Source organism: Calonectris borealis, unplaced genomic scaffold (genome assembly GCF_964195595.1).
Source record: "Calonectris borealis unplaced genomic scaffold, bCalBor7.hap1.2 HAP1_SCAFFOLD_44, whole genome shotgun sequence".
Classification (NCBI taxonomy): Eukaryota; Metazoa; Chordata; class Aves; order Procellariiformes; family Procellariidae; genus Calonectris; species Calonectris borealis.
The window spans coordinates 157,501-177,045 of record NW_027441456.1 but is presented as its reverse complement, the minus strand read 5'-3'; positions in this window follow the sequence as shown (position 1 = coordinate 177,045).

The following is a 19,545-nucleotide window of genomic DNA, read 5'->3' as shown; positions in this document are numbered from 1 at the left end:
CGGGACAGTGAGGCCACCGGGATGGCGGTGGGGTACACGAGGGTGGGTGGGGAGTGATGCTTGCCATGGGGCCACCCACCGTCCCCTCACCCACATCCTCTCCCCGCAGACCAAGCGACCCCACGGCAGCCTGAAGGGTGGCAAGGAGGGGGAGGACATGGCTGCCACCCACCCCCCTGAGATGGTGAGTTGAGCAGGGGGGGATAGCGGGGCTGGGGTCTCCCCCTGAAAGCAGGGGGGGTCCCAGGATTGATGCTCTCCCCACCTCTCTCCCCACAGCTACTGCACATCATCTCCTTCCTGACGCTGCCCCACCTGCTGAGACTGGGCCAGACCTGCCGCTACCTGCACGAGGTGTGCGACAGCGAGGCCGCCTGGCGCCACCTCTGACCCCTTTCCCCCCTGCCGCCGCCAGCGCCCGGCTCTGCAAGAGGGCCGCCATCCTCAACTGTGAGTCCGCCATTGCCAAGGAAGGGGGCGCAGTGGCACTTTGTCCCCCAGCCTCATTTTTAGAGTCCAAAGCTTTGATTCTAGGGTTGAAAGCCTTCCTTTTATATCCCAAAGCCTCATTTTTAGGGTACAAACCCTCATGTATAAGTTCCAAACCCGCCTTTTCAGGTTCCAGGACTCATTTTAAGGGCTCCGAGCATAAGTTTTAAGGCCCCAGGTCTGATTTTGAAGGTCCAAAGCCTCAGGTTTAGAGGCCAAAGCCTCATTTCTAGGGTCCAAAGCTCATTTCTAGCTTCCAAAGCCTTCTCTTCAGAGACCAAAGCCTCACTTTCAGATTTCAGTCTGCAATTTGGATGGCCCAAACCGTCATTTTGACCTTCAAAAGACCCATTTTTAGAGTGCAAAGCCTTAGCGTTTGGTACCAAAGCATCGCTTTATGGCAGAAAACCTAATTTCAGGGTTCAAAGCCTCAATTTCATTTCCAAAGCCCCATTTTTAAGGCCAAAGCCCTCCTTTTGAGGGTCCAAACGCTCATTTATAGGGTCCAAACCCCTCTTTTATAGCTCAAGGCCTCCATTGGAGTGCCCAAAGCCCTATATTCAGGACTGAAGCCTCATTTCTTGGGGCCAGAGAGGAACCAAGAGGTTCCCCTCCTTTGCAGGGTCGAGAGCCTCATTTGTCCACCTTGCCCTTCCTTTCTAGTGCCCAAAGCCTCCTGTTTAGGGCCGAAATCCTCATTTCTAGGGTCCCAACCTGTCTTTTTCTAGGGTCCCAACCCCACCTTTTTTTAGGGCCCCCAGTTTCATTTGGAGGGTCTAAACCCTCATTTTTCAGGCATAAAGCCTCTTTTGAGGCTCCAAAGCTCCATTTATAGAGTACAAAGCCTCATTTTTACTTTCCAAAGTCTTCCTTTTGGCTTCCAAAGCCTCATTTTAGGCTCCAAAGCCTCATTTTGATGGTCCAAAGTGTTATGGATTTACACAGGCCAGCCACCGTAACAGGGTCTGACCCCAGGATCCTGCTGAAAATGCAAGGTGCGAGGGAAGGTTTCCAATTCCTCTTTTATTAGTTCTCAGGTTAAAGATCGTGCTGAGTGCCTCCAGAGAGGGACCCCTACCCCCATCCATGCTTCTCAATGACACCCATCACCTGATGCCCAAGTCCAATCACTTAATTCTGGTCGGTGCTCTTGATTTCCTATTGGTTTTCACTGTGGCTGGTCTGGCCTTCTTCTGAAGTTACTTCATTCTCTTGGAATTGTCTCCTTGGTCCTTATCTTCTTCATTCTGCTCGTATCTGCTGGATTCAGCTAGTTCTTTGTTAGCAGCATTAGTTTTATCAAAAAAGTTTACTCTCCGTCAGCTCTTGCGGCCTAAGGCTTCGACTACTTTAGCTGCTACTGCTAAGCTACTAATGCTAAACGAGACTATTCAGAGAGAAGAATACAGTTAATCAGATTTCTTCTATAACCAGACCGGCTGCAGCTTTCAGGTGGGAGTGATGGATTCAAGTTGAATTTTCTTCCACCTGTACTGCTGAGAAAGGTTAGCAAGACATAAAATAGTCTCTCCCACCGAGGAGGTAAATTATCCTTCCTTTTGTGTGCTTTTACCCAAATGCCATTCCCTAAATTGAAGGGGTGCAGAGTCCTTTCTAGAGGCATGGGTTGTATTAGCTGTGCCGGGGCCTGACTGCATTTTAATAATTGATGAACCTGAAAAATATATTGGGTTCATTTTCTGCGAATAAAATCCTGTGAGCGGTGTCGTGAATGAGTGGTTTAGAGGCCGCTTAAAGAACCACTGTCAAAGGTATTAGCAGAAAGTGATTTTCATAGAAATTTATAAAAGTGCGACTTAACAGAGTTCGATGGCAAGGTTCACTCTATCCTTACGGCACGGATGAAACATATAAAGGAAAATCGAGTTAAGAATTGGTCTAGAATGATTTACATAGAGACCGAGGATGAAAAGGGTAAGGCAGACCCTCCCGTTCAGTCACGAGGTTCAGAGAAGACCCCCTTGCTCTCTGAACTCCTGATGCAGCTTAGGTGTGGCTTGATCCAATCTTATTCTCAGACTTGGACAATGGATTCTATGTGTAGCATATAGGGTTAGAGGTTTGGGTTAGGGGTTTGGGTTAGAGTTTGGGTTCAGGTTAAGGTTCGGGAGAGTACAGTGCTGTTCTTGTTGGTGGGCGGCAGGGGACAGGCGGTGGAAGCTGCTCTCAGGACAGGTAATTAGGAGCTGTCGTCGTGGTACTCCCAGAGGGTGATGATTCCCAGGGAGTGGAGCTGCAGAGCGAAGGACTGCAGCTCCCAGCATGCCATGGGGTGAAGGACTGCAGCTCCCAGCATGCCATGGGGTGAAGGACTGCAGCTGCCAGCATGCCATGGGGTGAAGGACTGCAGCTCCCAGCATGCCGTGGGATGAAGGACTCCAGCTCCAGCATGCTGTGGGGTGAAGGGCTCCAGCTCCCAGCACGCTGTGGGGATGGCCCAGCCCTGCTCAAGCCGTCGGCTGGAAGAGCAAAAGCGTGCAGGAGGAGTCGCGCCGTGCTCCATCTGCAGCCAGAAGTCAGCAGAGGAATATGGTGAGGTTAATGCCAGGGCCAGGACCGGAGGGCAGGAATCCCTCTTCTCAGGAGCATCTTCTGCTTGTACCAAAACCAGATCCCTTCTCCCCGCTTCTTGGAGGCCCCTCTTGCCCTTGGGTTGCTGAGAGATGACCTGCGCTGCGGAGGCTTCCAGCTGAGCAGGCTGTGAAAGGTATATCCTGAGGGAGCTGCGCTGGTGTGGCAGGTGGCCGACTTGGGCTCAGAGCCCTCCTTGTGGTCTGTAAAGGGACCTTCCCTTTACAGCGTCACTGTGGTTTTGAGTGGTTTTGAAAACAAAGAGATGCAAACCAAAGTAATAGTCACGTGACCTGTTTCTTCTGTTGAACAGATTTACCAATCCCTTGGGCATTTTTAATATCTACAAGAGAAGAGAAAGCACAAATGAGTGGGACCACCCTTTTCCACTCCAATCTGACCCTCTGAATCGTTGAAGAATCAGAGGTATCACAGACCAACAAAACCCTTGGTTGGTGAGGTTTGTTCTCTCCTCTGTCCTCTCCAGGTGGTGTGGTTTAACCCCAGCCAGCAACTAAGCCCCACACAGCCGCTCGCTCACTCCCCCCGGTGGGACGGGGGAGAGAATCAGAAGGGTGAAAGTGAGAAAACTCGTGGGTTGAGGTAAAGGCAGTTTAATAGGTAAAGCAAAAGCCGCGCAGGCAAGCAAAGCACAACAAGGAATTCATTCACTCCTTCCCATCGGCAGGCAGGTGTTCAGCCGTCCCCACGAAAGCAGGGCTCCATCACGCGTAACGGTGACTTGGGAAGACAAACGCCGTCACTCCGAACGTCCCCCCTTCCTTCTTCTTCCCCCAGCTTCATATGCTGAGCATGACGTCATCTGGTATGCAATATCCCTTTGGTCAGTTGGGGTCAGCTGTGTCCCCTCCCAGCTTCTTGTGCACCCCCAGCCTACTCGCTGGTGGGGTGCGGTGAGGAGCAGAAAAGGCCTTGACTCTGTGCAAGCACTGCTCAGCAGTAACAAAAACAGCCCTGTGTTCCCCACACTGTTTCCAGCACAAATCCAAACCATAGCCCCATACCAGCTACTCTGAAGAAAATTAACTCTATCCCAGGCAAAACCAGCACTCCAGGGTGCCCCTTCGCTGACGTCGGGGAGCACTCCAGGTCCGCCTGACTGCAGCAGCCAGTCAAACACAGGCGGTGCGGTCAGGGCAACAGGTTTCCTGTCCTGCTGCAGGCTGCACGGAGCAGGTACAGGGCTGCTGGACTGGGACCCCAGGTGTCCCCGGCTCATCTTCATCTTCACCCTTCTAGTCCCTCTTTTCCCCTTGTATGCTGACGCTCTACTTTCCCATCTTTTCTCTGGTACGTTTTGCCTTTATGGTCTCACCGGTTTCACCCCAGGCCAACTAGTTTTCTCCTTTCATGGTCTGCCACGTCCAACAGTTTCTCACTTTCTAAAGGGTGAGTTGCACCTTGAGCCAGGGTTGATGAAGACAAAAGTGAATGAGAGCTTCTGTAAGCAATGAGATGGCAGACATCATCAAAAACTGTCTATCCTCTCCGCTGCGCACCTTAGCAATCTTGAGAAATCTCTAAGGGCACAAATAAGGAGCAGCTTAGAAGCTGTTCAAATGAGTCGGGCGTGGTTTGGATCCCAGTGAGATCCATGTGTTTAGAGAAGACTTTTCTGAATGACTCCTCAAGTTCTCTGTCTCTTAGGCTGCACGTGAGGGCGTTGGTTAAAGATGTCAAGGCAATAAAGGAAAGAGAGGGAATATTTCTTTCGGGTTTCCTATTCTGACAGCATCTAGTAAGCGATACACATTCTGAGAGTCCCCTCGACTGAGACAAGGGATTAAGGAATTTTAGTAGTTGAATGATTAATAGGAGGTAGAAGATTGAATCAGTAGGTAGGGGCTTGATACTTTGTTCCTCACAAGGCCGGCTCAGCCTGATAAGGCCAACTTAGCTATGGTGTAAATTAACTGAGGCGCCTCACAAGGACAGCTCCCGATAAAGACTCGAAACTTGTCTCAAGAAGCCAGCTAAAACTGACCCTGCGCTCTGGACAAAAGTAAGAAGACAACTGAGCCTGCGCAAGAACAAAAGGTTACTAGCGGTGACGAAGAGGAACTATCAGCCTTCATCCCCACGACCCCCGACGACCACCACTAGGAGGCAATGCGCAAGCGCAGATGGGAGGGGTCTATGGAAATGACTTCTTGGAACTCATTTTAATACAAAGCGGGGACAGGTCATGCATATGTATAGACGTATTACAAAACTTTATGAATATGTAATATTTTACTGTATATATTTATGGTGAGTGCCGCATTGAGGCGCGCACGATTTTGGTGGGACTACCCCCCGTGCCGCCCAGCGCTGAATAAACATACCTACTTTACAATCTCATAGATTGTGGAGTCCGGTTTCCGCAAGTCAGCTTTGGTGAGCCAGGCAGGAGACTCTCTGCTTCACCGCAGGATCGGCTGGGGAGCGGACGCCCCTGGGCGCGCCCCGAGCATTTCCTCAGAGGGGACTCCGCTGCCAGCCGCTCACCGTGGGAGTAGACAAGAACCTCCTGAATCCGCGGAAAGGAAAGGTATGTTTTAGGAGAGGGGCCTGTAAGTCGTACGCATGGCTGGGGCTGCTGGTAAATCGCACAGAGACGTCTGGCGTGCAGCATAGTCCCCGTATGGTAGGAGGGTACCCTGCACGGTAATAGGGGGGATTCGCTGACCGATAGAGCGGCCGCTAGCGATCTTGGGAGTAGATCGAGTGGATCCGAGGTTTCTGCTGTATCCCAGTGTTGGGAGCCAGGACGGACCTGCTCATGACTGGTATATAAGAAGCAGGAGAAGGGTAAGCGGACCTCCTTGCGATTTACGGTTGCAGCTGCTGGGTGGGAGTACAACTAGTCTGAGGAGTTGTACGTGGCATGGCCTTAAATATTATCATCTGTTGCAACAATTTATTGTGTGACTGAGTGTCTGTGTTGTATGAGTGAGACGCAGCACAGCTGCGAAGCGAGTGTGGAGTTCTGATCCGCGGTTCCGTAATCTCCGCGAGGAGAGCAGCCGGAGACGAACGAAGTGAATGATAGGATGGATCCTTTGTCTTTTGTGTATGAAAACATTGTAGAATTTTGTGAGAAAGCAGTATTGTATATCTAGAGAGTTCTATGATAAGAAAACCTCCGATAAAGTCACTAAGACAGTGCGGGAAGGAAAACCAGTCCCGGCATCTTATTAAAGGTTAAAAGAAAAGATCAATAGAGGGAAGATACGAAATGGGTAACACTCAAAAGGGAGTCTTGAAGAAAAGCCCCTTGGGCTGTGTGCTTGCTCATTGGAGAGATATTGTTGGGATCGGAGGGACGGAAAATAGAAAAATTCTTATTAAATATTGTAATCAATGGTGGCCATTGTATAAATTGGAAAGTGAGGCTAAATGGCCACTTAATGGATCAATAGACTACAATACTCTCCTACAATTGATGCTATTTCTAAGGAGAGAAGGGAAGTGGGATGAAGTTTCATATGCAGATATGTTTTTCACCCTCCGAAACCATCCGGAGTGGCAAAGGGACTGTGGACTGGCACCACCACAGGACCCTATGGTACTTGCACTTGAGCGAGAAAATAATAAAGAATTTAAAGGTAAACTGAAGCGGTGTTGCTCGGCATGCAGTATTGGACAGAGGTGTTTGAAAGCAAACAAAATTCACCAGGTGCCGGAACCAGATCTAACTGACCTGTTTAAGCCTCCCCCTCGACCACAGGAACAGGATGCGGACTCGGACGAAACTTCCACCCCCCCGGACAGCCCTGTATCTTCCCGCACCAGAAAGAAAACTGCCCCAGTAGTCTTACAGGCACCTCTTGGAGAGGCGGTGGCGCCTGATGGCGGGACGATGCTAATCAAGGTACCTTTTTCCACTACTGATTTAGGGGAATGGAAAAGGGTTGCAAAAGATTATAGGAGCGATCCGATCGGTGTAGCTAAACATTTTCAGTTTATTGTGAAACAACATAACCCTGATTGGAAGGACATACAATTATTATTAGACTATATGACTGAAACAGAAAAGCAATTGATTTTAAAAACAGCAGGGAGTTTGGCTGATGAATACTATAGGACTACGGGAGGGGACGTTAAGGAATATTTCCCTCTACAAGACCCAAAATGGGATGCGAACAGATCTGCAGAAATGGTAAAACTACAGGGGTATCAGGAGTGGATTTCGAGAGGAATGGAAAAGGCTATACCCAAAACCATAAACTGGTCGGCTCTATATGCAATTAAGCAAGGTCCCTCCGAGTCCCCATCTGAATTCCTGGATCGACTGAGGGATGCAATGCGCCGTAACACACCGCTGGATCCTGGATCCGAGGTAGGAATACAACAACTAGTCTCTCTGTTTTTGGGTCAGTCCACAGGGGACATTAGGCGCAAGCTCCAGAAGCTACGTACTACAGAAAGTAGAAATTTGGAGGTGTTGCTAGATGAAGCATGGAGAGTATTTAGTAACAGGGAAGAAGCATACAAACAGGTACGAAGGAGAATAATAGCAGCTGTCAGGGAAGAGGAAGAAAGGAGGCCTAGACGAGAACCATCTCGGTTAGGCAAGGATCAATGTGCACTGTGCAAGGAATTTGGTCACTGGAAAAGGGAATGTCCAATAAACTGAATCAAGGCTTGATGCCCCTGGAGAACGATTACCTCATGGTAAAGGGGGCAACTGGCCAAAGTGAAAAGGCGTATTTCTGTAAACCTTTGAAATATAAACTGGGAAAACAATGGGGAATTCACAGATTTCTATATATGCCCGACTCTCCAAAGGCCCTATTGGGAAGAGACTTGCTAGAACAATTAGGTGCAAAAATTATATTCGAAAAAGGAGAAATTTCTCTGAAAGTAAAAGATCAAGAATACATTCAAATCCTAAGTTTATTCTTAACCAGTCCATCCCTAAAAGGAGAAATTAGGGAGGAAGTCTTAAATCAGGTATACCCTGGGGTATGGGCTACCAATGTACCCGGAAGAGCAAAGAATGCATTACCTGTTGAAGTTAAACTTAAAAAGGGAAACCAACAACCAGTAAGGATTAAGCAATATCCCCTAAAGAGAGAAGATAGAGAAGGGATTCGGCCGATAATTGAAAAATTTTTACAATTCGGACTATTAAAAGAATGTGAGTCTAATTTTAACACACCCATATTACCAGTTCGTAAACCTGACGGGTCGTATCGTGTAGTCCAGGATCTACGGGCCGTAAACAAGGTAACTGAGGATCTCTACCCTGTGGTGGCGAATCCATATACTCTGTTGACTACACTAACACCTGAATGAGCCTGGTTTACTGTTATAGACTTGAAAGATGCCTTCTTTTTCTCCCTCTCCATGAAGCCAGCCAAAGATTGTTTGCATTCGAATGGGAAAACCCCAAAACTGGTCGCAAGACTCAACTCACCTGGATGGTGTTGCCACAAGGATTCAAAAATAGCCCTACCATTTTTGGCAATCAGCTTGCAATGGACTTGGAATCATGGGAAATCCCGTCTGAAAAGGGCAAACTGCTACAATACGTGGACGATATCCTGATTGCCACCAAAACAGAGAACGATTGTATCACCTGGACAGTGAGTCTATTAAATTTCTTGGGGCTCCAAGGGTACCGGGTGTCTAAGAAGAAAGCCCAAGTAATACAGTGCAAAGTGATTTATTTAGGCTATGAAATCAGTGCTGGGGAAAGAACTTTGGGACAAGCCCGCAAAGAGGCAATCTGCCAAACCCAGAGACCTCGAACAGTGAAAGAGTTACGGACTTTCTTGGGAATGACTGGGTGGTGTCGGCTGTGGATTTATAATTATGGACTGCTTGTTAAACCATTATATGCCCTAATAACTACCAACCAGGGACACCTTGAATGGAACAACCAGGCCGTACGAGCCTTTGAGAAACTAAAGAAAGCCTTGATGTCAGCTCCAGCTTTGGGGCTCCCAGATGTGAGTAAGCCATTTCTCCTCTTTTCCCACGAAAAACAAGGGGTTGCTCTGGGGATACTAGCACAGAATTTGGGTCCCGATCGACGAGCAGTTACCTACTTTTCCAAACAGTTGGATACAACTGCGAAGGGCTGGCCTGGATGCTTGCGGGCAGTCGCAGCTGTAATACTAAACATACAAGAAGCCCGAAAATTCACTCTGGGTCAGAAAATGACTGTGCTGGTGTCCCATACACTATCTGCAGTACTGGAAGCGAAGGGTGGACATTGGCTTTCTCAACAAAGATTTCTAAGATATCAGGCTATATTGGTAGAACAGGATGATGTAGAAATAACAGTCACTAACATTGCCAACCCAGCTTCCTTCCTAGAGGGAAACACAGGAGAACCAGTGCATCATGACTGCTTAGAAACCATTGAAGCAACATATGCAAGCCGACCAGATTTGAAAGACAGCCCCATAGAAGACGGAGAAAACTGGTTCACAGATGGAAGCAGCTATGGAGTGGTAAAAGATACGCGGGATACGCTATTACCACTCGTCAGGAGATAATAGAATTAAGGCCTTTGCCCCTCAATACCTCGGCACAGAAAGCGGAGGCCCTATATAAACAACTAATCAAAGAAATTGTAGCTAGGAATCTATACACTACTGTAAGGCAAGTGACTCAGCAGTGCGATCTCTGTCTCCAGACGAATCCCAAGAATACCCCCAAACCAGAAATGGGCCAAATTGGAAAAGGCAACGGGCCTGGGCAACAATGGCAGATCGATTTTTCAGAACTCCCAAGAAAAGGGGGGTATCGATATTTATTGGTGTTGACTGATACCTTTTCAAGTTGGCCAGAGGCATTCCCTACCAGGACAGCCAAGGCTCGGGAGGTAACTAGAACATGAATACAAGAAATAATACCACGTTTTGGGGTTCCAGCAACCATATCTTCTGACAGAGGACCACATTTCATCTCCAAAGTAGTACAACAAATTAGCCACCATTTAGGCATAGATTGGCAGCTTCATACCCCATATCGCCCTCAGTCGAGTGGCCAAGTAGAAAAAATGAACCACTTAATTAAACAGCAGATTGTGAAATTGGGATAGGAAACTAACTTGACCTGGCCTCAGCTTCGTCCTTTGGCTCTTTTGCGCATACGAACTAGGCCAAGAGCAAAGGAAGGACTGAGCCCTTTTGAAATCTTGTACGGACGACCCTATAGAGTACAGAAAGGGATGTCCACACAAGTCGGGGATGAAATCATGACCTCCTACATGGTTGCATTGGGGAAACAACTCAGGAAGGTTGAGAAATATGTGGTTGGGACTCGAAGCAGGGGTTTGGATGGGCCTGTACATAATACACAACCTGGAGACTATGTGTATGTAAAGTCTCTTGCAGAGAAAACTTTGGAGCCGCAGTGGGAAGGACCATTCCAGGTACTCCTCACCTCCTTCATAGCAATCAAAATCAAAGAAGAATGCCTGGATCCGTCATACCAGAGTGAAGAAGGCACACAAATCTCCATGGAAGGTCACGCAAGCCCAACCGGGAAAATTATTTTTTTCACGGTCATAATTACTATTTGGGGGTGGGAAAGCACTTCTAGCCAGGATAATACTAAGCAGCTTTGGTCTCAGGCTTATATCAAATATAGCGGATCCATGGGGAAATTGTCTGATCTGAGAGGCTTAAATCTATCTACTGTGGTCATATGTTGGAGAAAGTTAGCCAGACTAGGCCGCGGTAGGAAAATTCTGAGTCATGCTGAGAAGGGAGAAAAGAAAGTCATGCTGACCTTGCTCTGTGCAGATAAGCAACTTTGAGAAAGTACAGTATAAGAAAAACAGGATGGAACCCGGACCACATAGCAGTAACCGAAAGTAGGAGGAATATGATAATGTAATTTTTAGAGCTAAGCCAATGATTGTGAGACAAGTATGCATAAGGTAGAACTTAGTGTATAAATATGTGTAGGGTTTTACAATAAAGTTGAAGCTGGCCTTATCACTCACATTGAGTCGACTGCCTGCCTTCCCTCGCTCGTCGCAAGTGGCGCCCGAACAGGGACCCCCCATCCCTGTTTTCCACCGGACAGCGAGATCGGAGAAGCACTGGTAGCAGCGACCAGGGAGCAGAAGATCAGTAGACACTGTCGCGGCGTGCCTGATCCGTGCTTGAACCCAGGATGATTAAAAGGGGTTCGCCGTCCGATAGAAGGCTACCCGTGGGAAAAGGCTGCAAACGACCAGATAATAAGAGGGTCAAGAGAAGCGCGCAAGAAGAAGTAGAGGTAGCCTTCGATATTTTAAAATGCTTTTTAGAAGAGCGGGGAGTAAGCCAATTAAAAGACCTGGCTGGGTTAATTGCGTTAGGGAAAGCGAAAGGGTTTTTTAAAGACCCTGAAAGTATGTTTGAAGTAGACGAGTGGCGTTTTTATGGAGATTGTTTGTGGGATCTAGTAATCGATGATGATAAATCAGCAAGAAAATTAATGAAATCTTGGAGAGATGTTATTAATTGCATAAAAAGATATAAAACTGAAAGGCGAATAGCTACAGCCGCCTCCGATCGGCTTGAGCAGTCCGATCCTGCTGCTGGACGTCTCACAGCAGGGGGTGACTACTTTTCACCTCCGCCTTCGGGAATTCCTGTTCTCGTCATTCGCCGACCCTCTCGTCCCCCTCCTGATCCACCGACAGAAAGGGCTTGTCCCTCCGCACCGCCGGGGGAAAGGGAGGGGAGAGGGAGGGTCCAAGTGAAAATGAGAGGGTAGACAGTAGCGGACAGGAGACTGCTCAAGCTGAAAGTCTTCTAAAGGTCCCACCCCCCACCCCCCACCCCTCACCCCCCCCCCCCCCCCCCGTCCCAAGCTCATCAACAGCTGCATTTAGTGCGGGTTAGTTGGGACAAAATAGCACGAGAAGCTGTGGAACAAAAAGATTTTGATTTATTAGATCAAATTAGCCCTCAAGCCTTCCCGGTAATCTACCAGGTAGATAACGCGGGGGCTATGACTGGGGTGCATCAGGCCCTAGATTGGAAAATATTAAATCAATTGCGAAACACGGTTAATGTGCAAGGCAAATGCTAAACTATATCTGGGGTAGCGGAATGCTATGTCCAGAAGATATTAAGAACATAATGAGGCTTATTTTGAAGCAATCACAACAACTACTTTGGCAAGCTCACTGGCAAAGACTTTGTGAAATATCTGCGCGCTCACCCCGAGCCCCAAATGATCGTTTAGCTGGAGTAACTGTAGAACAACTAATGGGTATAGGTCCTTTTGCCTCTGTAGAAATGCAGATGCAAACTGGCCCAGACGTGTTGTTAGAATCTATGAAATTAGCACGAGAAGCCTTGCAGAAAGTTAAAACTACACCAGCTCCTCCCTCATATATGTCAATTAAACAAGGAAGAGAGGAGCCTTTTGCATCTTTTGTAGATAGAGTCACAGACGCTATTGACCACGCAGATATGGCAGATTTTATGAAAGGACCTTTGCTGAGACAGTGTGTATTAGAGAATTGTAATACTTATACGAAGGGCATCCTTGTCACCTTACCCTTAGACGCCACCATAGAAGTCATGTTAGAGCGAATGAGTAGAGTTCCTGTAGGAGCTCAAGCCATGTTAGTTGAAACAACCAGAGAACTAGGGGAAAAATTACTCAAGGCGCAGGGACAGGCGTTTGCAGCTCTTGCCCCACTGAAGCCTCCGGATGCCCACCAAAGTAAGACGACTGGCCGACGAGAGTATAAGTGCTTCCGATGTGGCTACCCAGGACATCTGCGTCGACACTGTCGGGAGCCCCAAGTGTGGTGCCAGAACTGTCAAACGAATAATCATAATACTACGGTCTGCCGGCATTCGGGAAACGGGAAACCGAGCGCCAAGAGCCGCAGCGCGCCGACACCAATCGCGGCTCCGGTCACCTTCAGGCCAACGGCAGCCCCCAACCAAACGACAGTGCAGAGATACCAGACGCCATTGCCCAGCTTCGACCAGCAACCCAACTTCGACCAGCAACCAGGGGGAGCCTCGGACTGGATCTGGCAACAGCAGTAGATGTCACGCTAATTGACGACCGGCCGCGAAAAATTGCTACAGGAATTAAAGGGCCCATAGTTATCATGGACAATCTCATGGAGCGTTGTTGTTGGGGCGATCATCCAGTGGTCTCCAAGGACTTTTTATATTACGAGGACTTATCGATTGTGATTCAAAAACTCAGTACCCACATCGTTGACCGAGCAGTGGATCGTATTGACCCTGACTTACCTGTGGACTTAACCGTTTTGCACGGCCCCACACATTTTATTGGTGCACTCACGCAGTGCAAAAAGAAAAAGGGGGAGACTGTGAGAGTATTAGAATGGATATTTACTGGAATGCAACCAAAGACTACAATTCAAGATAACGACACGTTTGATTGGAATGTGCTAGATTGAATTTATAGCTGTTACTGCTGTTTAGCTATTAATTCGCAGGCTCTTGTGCTTGCCATGGGGCTTGCTTGCCTTAATGTGTATTAGAGTCTTGTGCTCGTTAGTGGCTGCTTTTTTGCTCTCGCTGCTTGCTGTACTGCTGCACTGCTGATCGTCTTACTGTGCTGTGCCTGGGAACATTCTGATAACAGCAATGGGGATGCGCCTGGGCCGGCAGATGGCCAGGGCATCGCTGCTGCTTCTGTGCTGCTGTGCTGGACAGGCTGGAACTGCAGCGTGAACTCGAATCGAAGGGACTGTGACCTGTGGCTGAGTCCATGCGGGACAGGACGCCCCGAGGCATCTGTGACTGTGGATAAGCCCATGCCCAAGCAGCAGGAACCACCTGAACCAACGGAGGACAAACTTTACAAGGAGCAGCGCAAGTGCAGCAGTGACCCGACCTGAGCCAACTTTGGTGCCCAGGAACTCCACGCAACACACCACCTCTGCTGACCTGAGTGACCACCATAACAGATGGAGCCCAAAGTCATGGACTAAATGAACGCAGTGGACATTTTGTGTACATTTATGGATATTTTATGGACATTTTACAGGGGATTGTGCGGGCCTGTCCTACGTGTAGCCACCATGGGCCTGGTCTTGGAATCGGCGTGAATCCCAGGGGACTCGAGGCCAGAGAATTGTGGCAAGTGGATGTGACTCACGTTGCTGACTTTGGCAGACTGAGATATATACATGTTACGATTGACACCTATAGCAAATTTATATGGGCCACGGCACAAACAGGAGAACGAGCACTCCACGTAATGCGACATTTGACTAGTTGTTTTGCAGTTATGGGAGTGCCACAAACGATAAAAACTGACAATGGCCCTGCATACACAAGCGCCAAAGTGAAACGTTTTTTCCAAACATGGGGAGTGCGACATACTGCTGGTATTCCGCACTCACCCACGGGACAAGCTATCATTGAAAGGGCGCATCAAACGCTGAAACAATATTTGCAAAAATTTAGGGAAATCTCAGATGTACAAGAAAGACTTGTTAAGACTCTTTTTGTGCTAAATCATTTATGTATTTTTGCAGATCAGAAAGAGCCACCAGCATGGGTGCATGGTTATCCTAAAGAAAATAAGGATGACAAGCCAGTTTTCGTTATGTATAGAGATCCAGCAACCGGACTGTGGAAAGGTCCAGCAGAAGTGAAGTATATGGGTAGAGGTTATATGTGTGTACTTACTCCCACAGGGCCGAAGTGGATTCCAAGCCGCTGGACCAAAGCTGCTGTTGCTGATGATGATCAATGCAGCTCTGTCTGTACTGATCCCAGCGATGCCGTTGCCCAGCCGTGTGAACTTATGGGTGGCGTGGGCGAATAAAACTGGGACGACAGACTTTTGCCTGAGTTCAGCTACGGCAACTGAGCCCTTTAAAACATGTCTGATAGGCTTTCCTGAAATTATTGCCAGAGATTTTGATAACTGGATGTCTGTAACAGTTAATTGTATAAATGTTACTGTAGCAGATTGCTCGGTACAACTAATAAGAGCCCTAAATCACACTCTCCCTTGGGACCCCCAAGAAATTGACCTTTTGGGGTCAGAAAAAACTGGAAATGCAACTGATAATGTTACTACTCAGACATGTTTTGTGTTTGGCAGTTTTAGCCGCTTTGCCGCACAGGCCCAGACCTTTCAGTCATTGATCGGCATAAGCAGCCGCACTGATGATAACAACCCTTTTGTTAATACCACCGGTTGGACTGTTGTTTCACCTTTTACGAAAGGATTCGAAATAGGCCAATATTGTGGGAATTATAACGCTTCCAAAACACTCAGTGCCTATGGACGGAGTATGAAGGGAACCAATAACTCTTTGTGGAACAATGATACGGCCAAAGCTCTTCCCCCCGGATATTTTTTGATCTGTGGGGATCGAGCATGGCCTGGCATTCCAAAGAACGCCTTTGGAGGGCCTTGTTATGTAGGTAAATTAACTCTGCTCACAGTTAGCTGACAAAGTTGGCTCAATATAAGTACAGTAGCGACAAATCGACACAAAAGGTCTATACATCAATTGCAGGCAGATTGTAACGACAATATAGAATTATGGTCAACCACAGCCAATGTATTTGCTTCCCTAGTGCCTAACATAGGCACTGCGCAAGCGCTGGCTTGGTATTTTATTAACAATTATAGTTATAGTAAAAATAGCATATCACTGTATTTTAAATAATGTTGTAAAAATGAACCACAATGTATTGGTGGTCCAAAAAGAAAAAGGGGGAATTGTTGGAGAAAGTTAGCCAGACTAGGCCGCGGTGGGAAAATTCTGAGTCATGCTGAGAAGGGAGAAAAGAAAGTCATGCTGACCTTGCTCTGTGCAGATAAGCAACTTTGAGAAAGTACAGTATAAGAAAAACAGGATGGAACCCGGACCACGTAGCAGTAACCGAAAGTAGGAGGAATATGATAATGTAATTTTTAGAGCTAAGCCAATGATTGTGAGACAAGTATGCATAAGGTAGAACTTAGTGTATAAATATGTGTAGGGTTTTACAATAAAGTTGAAGCTGGCCTTATCGCTCACATTGAGTCGACTGCCTGCCTTCCCTCGCTCGTCGCACCAGTCGACCCAGAGAAAGAGCTGGATTTATATCCCCCGCATGTGCATGATATGTGGAAGGGGATTCAAAGGGAGGCAGAGAAAGAAGGGGACTCTGACCTCGCGGCTAAGCTCCGTGAGGTCCGGGCGTTCCCGGTGATTTATGGAGCTCATCACAGGCCCCGGTGGGAGGCTCTGAGTTTCCAAGTAGTGAAGGAGTTGAGAAGGGGAGTGATTGAATTTGGCCTCAGTGCCCCTTACTCTGCGAACATGCTAGGGTCGGTCATGAGGAGTTATACGTTATGTCCGCTCGATTGCAAAACGCTGGCGCAATTGTTGCTCTCCTCTGCTCAGTTTATGCTCTGGAATGGGGAGTGGCGGCGACTCTGTGAGGCAAAAGCACTGGAATATTTGGAGCGTCCCGCGGCAGATCCAGTGAGATTCTTGGGAGTTGACGCATTGGTAGGAGAGGGTCGATATGCCACTGCCCATGCCCAGGCACAACTCCCAATGGAAGCCCTAAATGATTCAAAGAATCTTGCCTACCTAGCATTTATGAAGGTCCCCGAGGTAGGGAAGCCCCAGCGCTCCTTTACTAATATTAGGCAGGGACCACAGGAACCGTATATGAAATTTATCGAGACATTAAAAGATGCTTTGGACAAACAAGTAGAGAATGAGGAAGCGCGGAAAATATTATTACAAAAATTGGCAATTGAGAACGCTAACGCGGATTGCCAGAAGGTGCTCCGTCCATTAAAAAACCCTACGGTAGTTGAAATGATAGAGGAATGCAACCGTGTGGGGACCACGGAGCACCAGGCTGTGGCGATGGCTACTGCTTTTGCAAACTTTAAGTGCAGCCAACAGACGTGCTTCAGCTGTGGCCGTCCCGGTCACTTTAAGAGACAGTGCCCGCAGGCAGGCAGGCGGAGGTGGGAACTGGCTGACTCACAACTGGGAACGTGTCCAAAATGTAGGAAGGGCCGGCACTTTGCGAATCAATGCCGGTCGCGGTATGATAAAGACGGTCAGCCTATCCAGGGAAACGGATGCAGGAGCGCGGGGAGGGGCCGCGCGATGATACAAGCAACCCCCCATGCGATGATGGAAACTGCCCCCAGCCCCCCGCCGGCATCCGTGCCTCCGAATTATCCGCCCGAACATGGGGAAGTGCTGGCGTGGACTTGGCCCCCTCCCACCCAGTGAACCTGACTTCTACGGCTGTTCAAGCGGTGCCCACCGGAGTGTGGGGGCCGCTAGGCGGCGGTTACAGCGCACTCTTACTGGGACGTTCATCCGCCACGTTACAGGGCTTATTCGTTCTCCCTGGGGTTATCGATGCAGACTATACGGGAGAAGTTAAAATCATGTTGTGGATGCCTACTCCGCCCTGTTACGTGCCGGCAGGAGCACGAATAGCACAGCTCGTCTACTTTCGAGCTGCCCCTCCTGCGGCGGAGCCTCAGGAACGGGGGAGTGGAGGTTTTGGTTCCACTGGCACGCCACAACTCTGGTGGGCGCAGCCTGTCGCTGCGGGGCGACCACAGCTGACTTGCTGCCTGTCAGGCGGTGGCCCTCAGCAGTCTGTGCGCATCAGCGGCCTTATTGATACCGGAGCTGACGTGACAGTCATTGCGCAGTCACACTGGCCAGCTCAATGGCTGACGAAACAGGTCCCAATTGCCCTTACAGGTATCGGAGGGCAAACAGCACCACTGCAGAGTGCTCAATTAATTCAAATCGAGGGACCGGAGGGTCGGCGGGCCAATGTCCGACCGTTCATTCTTCCGGCCCCTCTCACGCTGTGGGGACGAGACTGTTTGTCACAATGGGGAATCATGCTGGGGACAAATTTATCCTAGGGGCTACTGATCGGCAGCACACCCTGAAGTTGCAATGGTCCTGTGAAAAGCCTATATGGGTGGATCAGTGGCCCCTCCCCACGGACAAGCTGCATCACTTGCAGGACCTAGTTGCTGAGCAGCTGCGCACTGGGCACATTGTGCCATCCACGAGCCCATGGAACTCACCAGTTTTTGTCATCCAGAAGAAATCAGGAAAGTGGAGGCTCCTTCACGATCTAAGACGTATAAATGAGGCTATAGAGGACATGGGAGCTCTACAGCCAGGCCTCCCTTCACCAACCATGATACCTATGAACTGGCACATCACTATAATAGACCTTAAGGACTGTTTTTTTACCATTCCGCTACACCCAGATGACGCGCCGCGGTTTGCTTTTACTGTACCCGCGACCAATGTAGCCCAGCCGAGTCAACGGTACCATTGGACGGTGCTCCCGCAAGGCATGAAGAATAGTCCCACCATATGTCAATGGTTCGTGGCTCGGGCCCTTAGTCCAGCCCGTGCCCAATTGCCTGAAGTCGTAATTTATCATTATATGGATGATATCCTTGTAGCAACCCCCTCTGAGGCCATGATACCAGGGGCCATGGAGGTTGTCGTAACGAGCCTCCAGCGTAACGGCTTGATAGTTGCCCCAGAAAAGGTGCAGCAGACTGCTCCCTGGCAATATCTAGGGTGGCGCATTACTGAGCAAACTGTGATACCGCAAGGGCTCAAGATCAGTAGTCAGGTCCACACCCTGACTGATTTGCAGAAATTATTGGGCATCATCAATTGGGTAAGGCCTCTGTTGGGAATCAACAACGAGCTGTTGAGACCTCTGTTTAATTTGCTAAAAGGTGATCCTGCGTTGGGGTCTCGACAAACGTTAACCCCCGAGGCTCAGCAAGCGTTGCAGCGGATTGCTACAATGATATCGGCTCGGCAAGCACAGCGCTGTGATCCAGAGCTTCCTTTTCAGTTAGCAATAGTGAACACTGACTTCCAACCATATGGTTTGTTGTTTCAATGGAAGCCAACACCCAGCGGCGAACAGTTGTTGGTCATAGAATGGGTGTTTCTTCCCCATCAATTTGGGAAAACCATCACCACTAGAGCAGAAATGTTTGCATCCCTGGTCATGAGAGGGAGGCAACGGTTGATAGCACTGTGCGGAAAAGAGCCACACACCATTTGCATCCCTGTTGTGATGCGTATGTTAACTTGGTTGATGCAAATGTCTGTACCTTTTCAAATGGCTATGGAAGGTTTTACAGGAGCAATTTCTATTCACCCTCCCAGTCATAAATGGCTGCAGTCCCCGCTACCACTGCAGCAATTGCCGAAATGTAGCGTGACCCCTTTGGACGCTCTAACGGTCTTCACGGATGGGTCCGGGCGTACGGGTAAGTCTGTCCTTGTCTGGAAGGACGATCACGATCAATGGCAATCTGATATTCGGAAACAAGACGGTTCACCACAAATCGTGGAGTTGGCGGCAGTGGTACGAGTGTTTGAGAAATGGCAATGCCCCGTCAACATCGTGACTGATTCTGCATATGTTGCAGGGGTAGTGTCCCGCATAGAGTTTGCTTATTTGAAAGATG